This window comes from Podarcis melisellensis (assembly GCF_964234715.1).
Source record: "Podarcis melisellensis genome assembly, chromosome: 7".
NCBI lineage: Eukaryota > Metazoa > Chordata > Lepidosauria > Squamata > Lacertidae > Podarcis > Podarcis melisellensis.
Window position 1 is genome coordinate 25,816,798 of NC_138539.1, and position 14,191 is coordinate 25,830,988.

Below are 14,191 nucleotides of genomic sequence, written 5' to 3' on the forward strand. Positions count from 1 at the left end.
TGCAATTCAGCTTGTGGCTGCCCAGAGCAGGGTCTTTGGTGTAGTGGCACCTGCTACCTGGAACGTACTTCCCCTGGAATACCATATCCAAGAATTAAAACTATACATTTAAAAATAATAATAAAAAGTATTAAGTAGTTTTATTTATTACATGTTATTACATTGTTTCTAAATTATTATGAGCTGTGCAATATTTATTTTTGTACCATCATATTGGCATCTTTTATATTAAGCATTTGATACATTTTTTTAAATAAACAGAACAAAAGCAACCCCACTGTAGTTATCATAAAAACTCTAAAACACTGCTGGACACCACTTTATATTATAACGTTGATCATTATAACTTCCGAGGGTTAATGAAGGCTTAGCCCTGATTCTGGGCCAGGCTGTTTTCTACGCCCGCCAGCCTGCTATCCCCCCAAATTACTTTTTGCCGACTTCAATTTTCAAAAACAGATGTCTGGCAGATATAATAGAAATTCTTCAAATGTAAAACAGAAGTGAAATCTTACTAGATATTTATAGGACATGACCTAAGCTGATCTATATGAACCTCCCCCCCCCCCCCGCCCCTCAGCCTGTGCCCTGGGCGACTGCATAATGATAGCACCGGCCCTGCCCGGGACCCTCTTCTGGCGCCGGCGAAGTGCCTCTGAGCATGTGCTGAGGGCCGTTTTTCTTACAACGCCGCCCACATATTTGGGGAAGGTTTCTCCATGTCTTTGGACAAGAAATCAAGTTCTGTTGGGAGGCGAGGGGGTGCTTAGAAGAAAACGGTTCTCAGTAGAGATTGAGTTGCATGTTTTATTTCTGTCCTCGTGATTTTATTTCTGTCCTCCACCTGCCCCGTTTCAGAGCAAAAGTCAGGTCTGCCGCCTCCTCCATCGGGCTGGGTTGACACGGACGGGAGGGAGAGGCGGACCCGTCCCCGCCCGAACGAGGGGGGGGGCGTCCCTCGGACACGGAGAACCCGCCCGCCATTAGAGGAGGAGGAGGAGGCGGAGCCGACACGTTCAGTGAAGGTATTGAGGCGCTGGCCGGTGTTTGGCGGGATCCGCGCGGGGAGGGGGGTAGCGAGCGAGGAGGGGACAGAACGGAGGGAGAATTGACAGCCGCGGCGCAGCCGGCCCCTCCCACACTCGAGCGCACGCGCCTGGCCAGCCCCCAGCTAACGGCCGACCTAGCAGGAATTCGCGCGCCCGCCAGGCTGGCGAAGGCCGGGGCTTGCTCAAGGGACGCTTTGCCCAGCTCCATTTCCTTGCCTCCCATTGGCCACCGCGGAAGGGCTCGGCTTCGCGATTGGCTAGGCCCTGCTGCCAATCTTGGTTTGTTTCGAAGTCCACGCGTCCTTTTGTCTTCGGAGGGGAGGGCGTTGAAATGCGCCGCGGTGGCCATATTGCTTTAGGGTGGTGAGGTAGCCCGGGGTGGGGGTGGGGGAGGTTGGAGTGGAGAGGAAGAAATCTCAGCTGAGGAGGAAGAGCGACTAGCTGTAAGCCAGGGAAACAAAAAGGGGAAAGATGAGGGGATGTGTGTTGTTAACCTTGCCCTTCAGCATCATTTGTTAGGGTGCGCTTGTCGTCCTCCCACGCCCGTTTAAAGTCATTACAGGTCCAGTTAGCTGCTTCTTGGACACCCAGCGCAGGTCTCTTTTGTGAGATCCCGTGGCCCATCATCGACCTGCTTAAATCATCCCTGATTAGTTGCAGGCTTCCCTTTGACGCCAAGATTGCGGAGAGGGCAGGAAATGGGGACTGTATTTGGAGTGGAGGCTCTGGATCCTAGCTGTCAACGTTTTCCCCTTTTTAAGGGAAATTCCCTTATTCCGAATAGGATTCCTCGCAAGAAAAGGGAAAAGTTGACAGCTATTCTCTCGATGACAGGGACGTGGGTGGCGCTGTGGGTTAAACCACAGAGCCTAGGACCTGCCGATCAGAAGGTCTGCGGTTCGAATCCCCACGACGGGGTGAGCTCCCGTTGCTCGGTCCCTGCTCCTGCCAACCTAGCAGTTCAAAAGCACGTCAAAGTGCAAGTAGATAAATAGGTACTGCTCCGGTGGGAAGGTAAACCGGCATTTCTGTGTGCTGCTCTGGTTTGCCAGAAGCGGCTTAGTCATGCTGGCCACATGACCCGGAAGCTGTACACCGGCTCCCTTGGCCAATAAAGCGAGATGAGCGCTGCAACCCCAGAGTCGGTCACGACTGGACCTAATGGTCAGGGGTCCCTTTACCTTTATGCTCTGGATGATGATGCCTCCCTCCCTCCTGACCTTGAACCAGCGTTCCCCCCCCCCCAAAATGTTTAGGGCTACTCTCATTTTCCTACTCATATTGAAATACTGCACCTCAGTGAGGCCAAACTTAGATTCACAAAATGTTTATGCGGATCCCATGAGTCCCCCCAGAAAAAACAACAACACTGCCTAGAACCAGTTGGATCTCCCAGCCACGCTCATGTCACTCTGACAATGCAATCGACCTTCTGTAGACCTGCCAAGTCTTTTGGCATAGTTAGTGCTCATGTACCTCTCACAGTTTGAGGGAATGCTAAAAAAACAATACAGCTGAGCTGGAATGGGCTGATCTCTTCTGATTTGCCGCAGGGATGCACAGAAGTTCCACATACCCGCAGAAGATGCACATTGTCCACCTCACCTGATGAATCCCTGGAACCTAAGGGTGCTTTGCCTGTATGTCCTCCTAAAAACTGTGGTTGGTGGTGTATAAAAAAGAAAGGCCAAGTTCCTCTCGGTGAATGACACTGACTAACCTTGTTTGATTGTGTGTGTGTGTGTGTGTGTGTGTGTGTGTGTGTTTGGCAGCTTTTTCTCACTGCAAGGAAATTATTAGATTTCCTGAGGCTAAAAGGCTTCTTTCAGCCACAAGATTGTCATGGACCAAACTGGTCAAATATCAGTGGTGAACCACAATAAGTAAACTATATTCTAGTGACTAGTGTGCAGTATCATAGTCCATAAAAGGTGCCACATTTATTTATTTTTTCAACCTATCAACACGATGCCTCACATTCACACATTCACACTTCTCACCCACAACACTCAGTCCTCTGCCATCTCCATTGTGTAGGTACACAGGAAGCTGCTTTCCTACCAAGTCAGACCACTGATCCATGTAGCTCAGTATTGCCAACACTGACTGGCAGTGACTGCAGGATTGTTGTTTTTAAGGCATGAATCCTTTCCAGCCATATCTGGAGATGCCATGAGTTGAATATGGAACTCTTTGCATGCAAAACATGTGTTCCACCACTGAGCCTTGCCCTGTGGCCTTTCTTCCTCATCCACTGGTACTGGCCGGTGCTGCTGCTGTCAGTCTGCATGGTGTTGGCTTGGCAAAACCTCTGCACTCCTATTGTTCGGTGGTAGCCCTTGATGTTGCTCCTGGGTCAAGCTGGTGGTTAGGTTGGTGGGCTGGGCAATGTGGATGGAGCAGTGTGCAAGTTCGCTGCTAGAAGCAAAGTTCTAATGTGTGATAAGTAGTGCCACACCCATTCCTTCCCTAAGACATTTGTCCATGCACCTGGAATGAATTTTTCATTGGATTAAAGTTAAAGTTTAATATTGTGCTGGTAGCTGGTCTGGCCATTAGAAAAACATGCAAACTTGTTTTTTAAAAAAGCCAGCCTGCTAGTAGTCCTAGAAGATGCTCCTCCTGCTCTGTGCAAATTGTGAATGTTCAGCTGGAAGTCAATGAAATTAAGACTTTAAAACCAAAGTAGAATAAGAAGGCTTAACTTTATTACTCAGGATTAACACATGCAAAGATAAAAAAAGATTGTGTAGTGTGCTCCTAAGTAGGTTTAGGTTCCATTGATTTCACTTACTGAATCAAACAATCCTTAGTATACTGTAAATAAGACTGCAGGCAGCTGTAGTGGGTTGTTTTTTTAAAAAAAACGGAGAATGAAGTCAAATATTAATATGCCTAAGCTTGTTTTGTTAACGTTACTTAAAACATAGGTCATAGGAAGCTGCCTTATACTGAGTCTCTCCACTGGTCCATCTAGTTGAGTGTTTTCTACACTGATCGGCTGTGGTTCTCCAAGATATCAGATGGGACATTCCCTGCCTTAACTGGAGATGCCGGGGATTGAACATGGGACTTTATGCATGCAAAGTAGATGCTGTACTGCTGAACTATAGCTTTACTCAGGGTTAAGGGCTGAGCATCATAGTGGCAATGAATTTCTAGGTTAAGGCAGCAATTTCTAAGAGAAGCCTTTCTCCACTTCTTTTCAGGTATGCGCATAAGCATACCACTCTGCATCCACCCCGATTTGTTTGTTTTAAGAAATACCTGGTTTGACCACACAAAGCATTTAGTTCAGCAGTATTATTATTGGCCAAGTTTATTTGCTCTTGTGCTCATTCTGTATGATCTGCCTACGTGGAACTCTCTGAGATTAACATTCCACAGAAGACTCGGGTCAGTATCTTCAAATATAAAAACGGTTAAAAATGAAGAGTAAGGCAATGGTGCAGATACAGTATACAGTCCATCTCTTGTTCAGTGGCAAAATATAATCTTTTTATTTTGAGATTTTTTTACTTTGACATATTAATGAGAATGTGTGGTACTAAAAGCACTTTGAGATAATTTTTAGGGGTGGATATTTTTCAGAATCTGTGAATGAATGCCCATTAAAATTGAACATAGTATGCAAATCTTTGTTAAGAGTATCTAGCTGTACTGTTTTGAAATGCTTTTGTAGCTGTGGAGGTAAAATATGTTGTGTTAGCTGGATTCCATGTAGTGCTGTAGAAAATGTCATTGGAACTGATAACCATAGATTATGATAAATTTGTGTCTATTCATTTCTGGGTTGTATGATGGAAATGCCCCAGGAGTCCGATCGTGGATTCAGTTACCAAACATTTAGTGTAGTGTTTTGGCTGTTCCTTGTTTCTCTTTACAAAGCCGATGATCTTGGCAAATTGTAAATAGAAACCTGAGCTGAAGCAATTTTTCAGCACATTAGCAGCAAATTTAGTGCTTATGAAGATGTGATAGTGAAAGCATTAGCTTTGACAAGCAAGGGGGATGGTATGAAGTTTAGAAGTTCTGCATGAACCTTTGCTATTTCATTTTAGCTCCAAGCGGTAACATTTGCCATTTTGCTCCTGGGTGTCCCAAGGAAAATATGCCAAGCTGTATGTGAGGTGGACCGGGAGGAGGCAATCATTAACTTTTACTGTTCTAGCTGCATTAGGATTTGAATACCTGCTTGTGCAATTTGTAGTACAGTAGACAGTTTCAACAGGAATCTTGGGTATGGTGATTGGTATAGGTGTTTGTTTAGATTTTATAAACAATGAATGAGACAATAACATTCATTGAACCAACTAGCCCTTAAAATAATGTTAGTGAGCTCTTTGGTGTTCAGAAGTAAAAGAAGCCACATCTCTATTCCTCACCTTGCTATCTAGAATATAGAGGAATAGGAAGAAGAAACATTGATACAAATCAGGCCTTGCTTGAAAGAAAGCATTCTGTGAGGTCTCAGAAAAAAGAGTGCAAACATCTAATAAATGCAAAGCATTTCTTTAGTATCATCTTGCCTCACTGGGGTCTTGCAGGATAGAAGGTGCTTTGAGATGTGTGTCAACCTAAGAAGAGTCTTACTGAATCAGCCAAAGGCCTATCTAGCCTAGCTTCCTATTTCCTACAGTAGAAAACCAGATACCTATGGAAAACCCACAGGCAGGACATGAGCACGGTAGTGATTATAAGCAGGGAAGTGAGGGCCTGTACTTAATTATTTCCACACCCAAAAGTGCCTTACTAAACAGCTCCCCACTACCAAACTGGTATTCCCAGCAGGTGTTTGAAAACTTCAAGAATGGAGGGCTTTTGGGGTGGGGAAAGGGTTAATCACACCCTGTTTTTCAGTTTCCAGTGCTTCGCTCGTGAAATGGCTTTTACAGCAAAATAAGAGCAATAGCTATTAGGCGATCATCACACACGTTTTCAGGCAGTATGTAGTTTGGCTGTCATACATAAAATTAAAATGCTGTGTTTCTACATCACTCTGGAGTGCAAACCAGTTTGTCTATAGTTAGGTTTGGCAGATCACAGTTTTAGTAACAAAACACTCTTGAGCTGTTGTGCCTGGAGTAAAGGATGTGTGTTGTTTTCTATAGGATTGTGATGTTTTGGAATAAGAGATAATCCTTCAGAATAAGGCACATCTGGCAGCCCAGTCTGTCGTCTGCAGCAAATCTATCAGCCTTGACTTGGAGAGCTGCCATGAGACTGTTGTGAACTGAAAAAGCATTCTGTGTACAGCTGTATTGGCACACCTGAGCTTCATCACCCCCCATATCAGAATGATTTTCCCTAAACACAGCAGTGCGCAGGCTTCCACTAATTGACTCACAAGTGGCAAGTGCCTTTTCTTGTGACTCCCCCAACACCCACACCTGGTGCAAAGGTGCCCTCTACTAAGTTCTCCATGTTGCCTTCTGAAGTTGACGGAAGGAGTTCTTTCTGGCATCTGCAAGAGCCCAACGATATAAGTACCCCCGCTCTAATTCCCTCTGAATTCTAATCAGTTTATAGAACAGTCAGGAATGGGTTGATGTCAGTTTCAGACTCCTGTATTGATTAGGAAGGAAAAAGTATTATAAATTTCACAGGTTCCAAATAGCTAAGTGGATTACTGTTTGGGATTTCCCCCTCTATTATCTTTTTTTAATACACATGTATCTTAGTTTACGATTAAGTTGTCCTGGTCAAAGAGTGCACTTTTTGGTTTTTAAGCAGAGATTGTATGGCCATCTGTCATGGATGATCTAGTTGAGATTCCTGCATTGCTGGTAGTTTGACTAGATGACCCTTGTGGTCCCTTCCAACTCTACAATTCTAAGATTCTTTGTTTCACTTTACTGTACCAGAAAAGGCATGAGAGCATGGGAACACTAGGAACAGGTTTACTTACACGCAGTAAAATCACACAGCATTCCTTGAAGGGTATTAGCTTATTAGATCAAGTGTTGGCAGCATAAGATCAGTGCGTCCAACAATGTCCCCACCTGAGCATCCATGATGGGGCTCCACATCTGTAGAATACTACTCATCCGTCATGGATGCTTTAGCTGTGATTCCTGCATTGCTGGGGGTTGGGCAAGCCCACCCTCGGAGTCCCTTCCAACTCTAGGATTCTTTGATTCTACACATGGTCCCATTAATTCATGCCTTCAAATGGGCTTTGGGACTTAGGCAGATAATGGTGCTGTGACTTTTTAAAGTGTTTTATAGTTTAAACTATTTTCATGTTATGCTGGTCTGCTATTGGTGTTGATAATTTTATTGTGGGATTTCAGTGTTGTACAGTGTTTTGATTCTGATATAGGAAGCTGCTTTGAGAAGGAAACAAGCTCATCTTGCAGGGTGGCCATTTGGGTACACATGTGTGAAAACTGTTCTGGTGCAAAAGCCTCAAGAGGTCAGATGAGGCCTTCTTCTGATTTAAATGGCAATCCATTACTGTGCTCTGCTGTGCTCATGGCAACGCCTACTAAACCACACTTCTGCAGTTTAGTGAACAGGATGTCATATGAAACCTTGGGGAAAGTTTTATTGAAGTTAACTTCTCAATCCATAAGGAAATCCCTTATCTGTCAAACACAAGTGGAAATGGATAACCACTTACCATGTGATTGGTGCTTAAAACATGCCACATGCTGTTTTTAGAAAACTGCATGGGGGAAGGACTAACATGGGGGGCAGTCAGGAAGTCGGGCTTGTATATCTCATGAAGCTGTCGCCATAACGCAAGCCTATAGTCTAAAGTGGTCAAGTCTCCTGTCCTCGAAGTCTTCCATCTCCTTCTGCATATGTAGACCATGCACAGGGCAGGTGCAAAGTTACCATGAGTGACAAGGAAAGGGCTGTAGCTCATTGGCAGAGCATCTGCTTTGCATACAGAAGGTTCTGGGTTCAATGCTCATTTCCAGGTAGGGCTGGGAATGCCTCTTGTCTGAAATCCTAGACTACTGAGCCAGTGCTCATTAATTCAGTAGGAAGCAGCTTCCTATTTCTTTCCATGTAGTTAGAACTGTCATGGGAGGCTTTTAAAATTAACAACTACCTGGTAGTATGATGCCTTTGACTACCAATGGTGGTCAAAGAATGAACTGGATTGTTTTGGGCAGCTTTTTAATAATAATAATAATAATAATAATAATAATAATAATAATAATAATAATGCAAAGTTTTGTTAACATTCCACAGCAGTGGTTAACAAACCATAACTTTCAACACAACCCACCCACCTTCCTCTTTTGACTCATCCCCTGATGTTAAGCAAAACAGTAAGCGAAAAAGAAATGAAACCAAGAGAAGGAACACTGAATATTGTGTGTGTGATGATATAATTTTAAAGCTGTGTTTGTTTAATTCATATGTAATTTTCCAATGTAGAATAAATGGCATGTGAAGAAAAAGACAAAGGGATTGTGTGTGTGTGTGTGTATGTGAAGAAAAGTTATGCTATTCCCAGTGTGTAGTAGACAATCACAACTCAAAAGAGCTACAAAAATTTATCTTCTCTCCATTAAATAACTTAAATGATCATACACTTTCTTTTTGATGTTTTAAACATGGTGCGATGTGTGCACCTTGGCAGTCTTGATGACCCATATAGTGGAACCCTGCAAAAACCATTATGATAACGGAACTGCTTTAGAAGCCTCAGATGATTTTGAAAACATGTGATCAATGACCTTTATTGCTACAGCTTTTATTTCAGTTATTTCCCCTCCTGCATCAAAGGAAAGAAAATTCAAAAGGGGTTTGTGAGTGTTAAGGATAAAAGAGGGAATTAAACCGTTTCCATATCATGTTTGCTGCTGATCTCCTTAATCACTAGGGCAGAAGAAATAATTACCTCTAGTAGCTTTTATTTTTTTTTTATATACATGGAAGTGTGCTGTATTTTTATATTGCCTAACAGTGGCAGATTCCTGAACTCTTCCAGTTTAACTTTTAATAATACTCAACATGGCACAGTTTCCGTATTTGTGCTCAGGCTGTTTACATAATATGATCATCCTGCTGGATCTTCTGTCGCCTGGTATTTTTTTCACCAAAGCTGGCTGCATGTACTCCATCCCGTAAAACCCTGAGGGGAGCAGAACATGCAGAAGAGCTGATATCCCTCCTACCCCCACAATACAAATTTAAGTTGCAGTAAGAGAACATGCAGTCCTTGGGTTGTCCCAAGGTTAAGAGTTCCCACAGCATAGCGATCTTCAAAACTATTTTGCTTAACATGCAGCCTTGCAGAAGGAGGAAAACGGCATTGCTAACAAGTGGTGAATAATCATTGCCTTTGTGACTGCTTGTAAGTTTCCCATTTGGTTGGCCAAGGTGGGAATCAGGATGCCCGACAAGGTGGACCTTTCCTTTGATCTAGCAAGACCCTTCCTACATTGTTATGAAAGCCAAAGGAACTGCAGGGTGTCCACAGAGCCCGTCACTCTGATCCTAAACAATTGCAGTGACATGTCTGGCAGCAATGCTGCGAGGCATGTTGTTCACAGATTTATACTGATGAAGCCTAAAGGTACATTTGCGTACACCTCCTGTAAGTCAATGCAAAACAGCAAAAAGAAAAAAGAAAAAAAGATCAATATGTTTATATTAGCAAATATGCTTGTCACCCATCCTAGTAACCCTTGCAGTTCTTCGCTCCTACACAGGAATTTGGGAGTGGGTTGTTTAATGCCAAACAGTTGGGTAGACTGCTGTTTGCACATTTTTCTTCCTTTTTTTGTACAGACAACAATTGGAAAACTAACTTTTTTATTGAGGAGGGGGATTAAAATGGAATTGTCATAGAAGGAGCTTTTAATATTACCGAAGCCCCTCACAGCTGTCATTGCAATCCAGAATGCAAGTGTGGTAGATGAAGTAATCCACAGTGAGCACATATGCATGCATAGCAAGTCTTTGGATCAAGCCCTTCCTATTTCAATGTAGCAGATGTTGAAAACTCTAATATTGCTTTGCAAAGAGGAAACGACAGCTAAATAACATTTATGAATGCATCAACCATGCTTTTCCTGTTAATGGAAAAAGCATAATGTTTGTGTTGTTGGCGTGCAAGCTGTGTGTGTATATGTGATTGATATATAATTACACACAAAACACGCACACACACATTCTCCCTATTTATAACATTGTGGATGCTACCAAGAAAAAAAACCCCGTTGCTAAAATATTGTTTCTTCGTTTTAGGCACATTGTTTCCTATTTTTTATCGATGCACTAGAACCTTATTAATTAAACTGTCTGGAAAAGGTTAGCTTTATTTACACTCAGGATTATTTGGGAATGCACAGCATCCTGCATATGCTGTGCCTACTTCTCATAGCTAGTTGTTTGTATATGACTGTTTCTCCTCCTCCACAAAAAAGCAATGCTCAGGATGGTAGTCTACTGTGAGGCTTATCGCTGATTTCCACATCATTGAATAATGGGGATTATCTCTGATTCCCACAGCCTAAATGGCATTCACACAGCATTCACATAATGCTCCACGGCTACTGTCTATCTTTTATATGGAGTCGAGGAAGATGTCTTACACCAGGTCAGACTCTTTGTCCATCGTGACCTATATATAGCTTACTTGGATTGGCAGTGGCTCTGCAGGCTCTTGGAAAAACAAAGTCTTTCTCATCATCGGCCATTTGTTCCTTAAAAAAAAGAAAACTGGAGACATTAAGAATTGAACTTGGTATCTTCTGTGCCCATGCTCTGTATGTAAGACGTGGTAGTTTCCCAGCAATATGTTCAAATTGCAACATGATATGCCTCACATTTGCCATTGTTGAGCTCCCACAGGCAGTCTTTTACCTATCTTACTGGTGTATTTAAATACACAGAGTTGGATACTCTACATGGACCACCAAACCCAACACTTTCCCTTGACAATGAAGTAAGAGCATAATAGTTGTGTCCTGTGGTGTCAGGCTAAGACCCAGCTAGTCCAGCACTTGTTTGTTTTGAAAAGTGTCTTTCCAGATGTTTCTGGGGGTTCCACAACCAGGACATGATAATGTTTTCCAACCCCTGCTGCCGCTGCTATTGTTACTCATTATGTTTGTATTCCGCTTTTCATCCGAAGATCACAGGGGGGTTCACAGCATAAAAATACAAAATGAGAACACAAAATACTGTACATGATAAACCGAAAGCCAACCAAATAACCCCCATCCCACAAACACATTGAGAAGGCCATAAATGTTAACCAGCCAAAGATCTGGTTATAGAGAATCATGTTTGCCTGGCGCCTAGAGATATGTAATGAAGGCGCCAGGCGAGCCTACCTGGAGAGAGCATTCCACAAACTGGGAGCCAGCACAGAAAAGGCACATTCTTGTGTTGCCACCCTCTGGACCTCTCGTGGAGGTGGCACACAAAGAAAGGCCTCTGATGATTACTGCTGTTCATTTCTAGCACCTGATAATCAACAGGTCACTGCTTCTAAAAATGGATGGTACACTTAGTTAAAATGACCAGTAATCATGGTTAGATTCCCATAAATAGGTCTATTTTTTTTTAAGTATGCTAAGCTGTTGGCCACCATAATAGCTTGGAATAAGAATGATCTGAGTATGAATTTCATAAATTATTTTTTCTATGCTGTTCTAGAGGTTAATTACACATAGATGATAGCCCAACCTTCTTTTGAAATGATCGGAAGAAAGAAACTCCATAGCTCACCAGGCAATTTATTCCCTTACTGACCTGCCATTGTGGTTAACTAAAATTGATCTTTCTGCAGAAGAGGGAACAATGGCTTGTTCTATTCCATGGGATAAGCTATTGTTCTCCCCTTATTTCTGCATTAGCCGCTGGACCATAGTCCAAAAACGTAGCTCATTTGGTTAGCGCAAATTCTTAATTCATTTTCTATATAATGAAGGACTGCCTTCAAGATTTCATTATCTTTATGATCAAAAAAATATTTGGTATTAATATTTAAGTATCTTCCACTATTGAGGAACCCAAATCTATTATAAAAGATCTAGTCTAATTTTCATGAAATTTTGTGTGCCAGTAGATATTGCTATGTACACTGGAAGTCCCGTTGGACCTTATTATTCTTATTAATCATTTATATGGGACCATAAATGTGTAAAGCACAGTGCCATGTAGTTTATAGCTTTTATATTCATTTTTATTATATTACTCATTCACTGTATATATCTATATATATGAATGGGAATGTGTGATCCCTGAGATAGTGAGGAACAAGGTGATAAATTTCCTTAAAATGTAAAAATAATGGGTACTTCATGAGTGGCAAGCTCAAATATATTCTCCTAGAGGCTGTGCATAAATTATATAACTTTTTCTAAAGTGAACCAAACTCTATTCTTCCATTTGCAATGGTAGGGAAAAAACAATCTGCTGTGCAAAATTAAAGGGTCTCATCATTTCTGGACGGGCTTGCATCACTCACACCTGATTGGACATTAAGATTTCACCAAGACTGTCCCAGGCTATTGAAATGAGAATCCCAATAAGGTCAGAAATATATACTTGAAAAAGTACATAGGTCATGATTCAATGTATCCATGTCTAAGCTGGTTATAGAATTCACCATCTGACATATAGGTCCTTTAAAATAACCAGAGGGATTCAGCAGTGAATTATGCCCTGCCACATGTTGAGGAAAGCACTTGGCTTTAAAGGAGTGTGTGATGTTTCAGAGCATGATTCATGGGGAGCAAGTAAGAGACAGTGCAGTTTTCCTTTTGTACCTGCTGCAGATTCTGTTGCTACCACCATAGGCAAAATGGCGGGCAGGGGTGGGAGATAAATTACTTGGAAGGTTAAGCCTGGGCTGTGGGTCAGCTGTTACCACTGCTGCTATAGTGTTTAAATTACTATGGTCCAGGTACAGTGGTACCTTGGTTCTCAAATGCCCTGATACTCAAATGCCTTGGTTCCCAAACGCCAAAAACCTGGAAGTAAGTGTTCTGGTTTTCAAACGTTTTTTGGAAGCCAAATGTTCGATGCAGTTGTTGGCTATTGTTTCTCGGGCACCTGCACCAATCAGAAGCTGTGCCTTCGTTTCTGAACATTTTGGAAGTCAAACAGACTTCCAGAATGAATTAAGTTTGGCGCTTTTGTTTTGCTATTTGTTTTGCGTTTTGTTTTTGAGGCTTTTTCAGTTAATTTGTTTTTGTGACTGTGTGAAATTCAGTTCAGCTACTGATTGATTGTTTGATCCAAACAATGACTATCATCAGTGTAGTTAAGAAAAAAAAATAATTTTAATTTTTTATCATCTACAATACTGTCTTACTTATTTTATAGTACAGTACATGGAATGTTGCTTTCGTTTTATGGCTCAATGGTCTTCTTAGATAGTAAAATTCATGTTAAATTGCTGTTTTAGGGGTTGTTTTTAAAAGTCTGGAATGGATTAATCCTTTTTACATTACGTTCTATGGGAAAGTGTGCCTTGATTTTGGAACGGACTTCTGGAACGGATTAAGTTTGAGAACCAAGGTACCAGTGTACTGGATTATAAGGGGAACAGGCTTTCACAGCCATGGGACTTATCTCTAGTTAGGTCACCCCAGGAGAAGCTTTTATGGGGGCGAAAGCATTGGCAGGCAAGATTTAGTTATTTGTCATATTTGTAGCCTGCCTTTCTTCCAGTGAGCTCATACAGTGGTACCTCGGGTTACAGATGCTTCAGGTTACAGACCCTTCAGATTACAGACTCTGCTAACCTAGAAATATTACCTCGGGTTAAGAACTTTGCTTCAGGTTGAGAACAGAAATCGTGCTCTGGCGGCACAGCAGCAGTGGGAGGCCCCATTAGCTAAAGTGGTGCTTCAGATTAAGAACAGTTTCAGGTTAAGAACAGACCTCTGGAACGAATTAAGTTCTTAACCTGAGTTACCACTGTAAATGGTTCCTTCTCTCCATTTTATCCTTGAAAAATAGTGACTTTCTCAAGGTCACCCAACAAGCTTCTTGGTTGAGAAGGGATTTTATTCTGGGCCTCCCCAATTATAGTCTGACATTAGTGCCCCCTGTGCTGATAATAGGACACTCAGGTTCAAGAACAACACGTGAAGTTTTTCCTACATGACCCCACAGCAATGTAAGAAAATCACATGTCTTCATGGGAAGAGTGATCTCTGCCA

The 14,191-nt window shown here is 42.2% G+C and overlaps 1 protein-coding gene across 5 annotated transcripts in view; it reads left to right on the plus strand.

The window, feature by feature from the left end:
* The first annotated feature begins 399 nt into the window (after nucleotides 1-399).
* Nucleotides 400-14,191, plus strand: part of TRIQK (triple QxxK/R motif containing) — a 45,042-nt gene continuing 31,250 nt past the window's right edge. Inside the window, exons 1-2 of one of the 5 annotated variants that reach the window (XM_081919639.1) lie at nucleotides 1,362-1,492; nucleotides 4,259-4,445. The gene's annotated coding sequence lies outside the window, so the exon portion shown is untranslated. Of the gene's footprint in view, nucleotides 1,026-1,139; nucleotides 1,329-1,361; nucleotides 1,493-4,258; nucleotides 4,446-12,422; nucleotides 12,555-14,191 lie in introns of those variants that run through there. The other 4 variants (XM_081919641.1, XM_081919638.1, XM_081919640.1 and 1 more) reach the window with 4 other exon arrangements.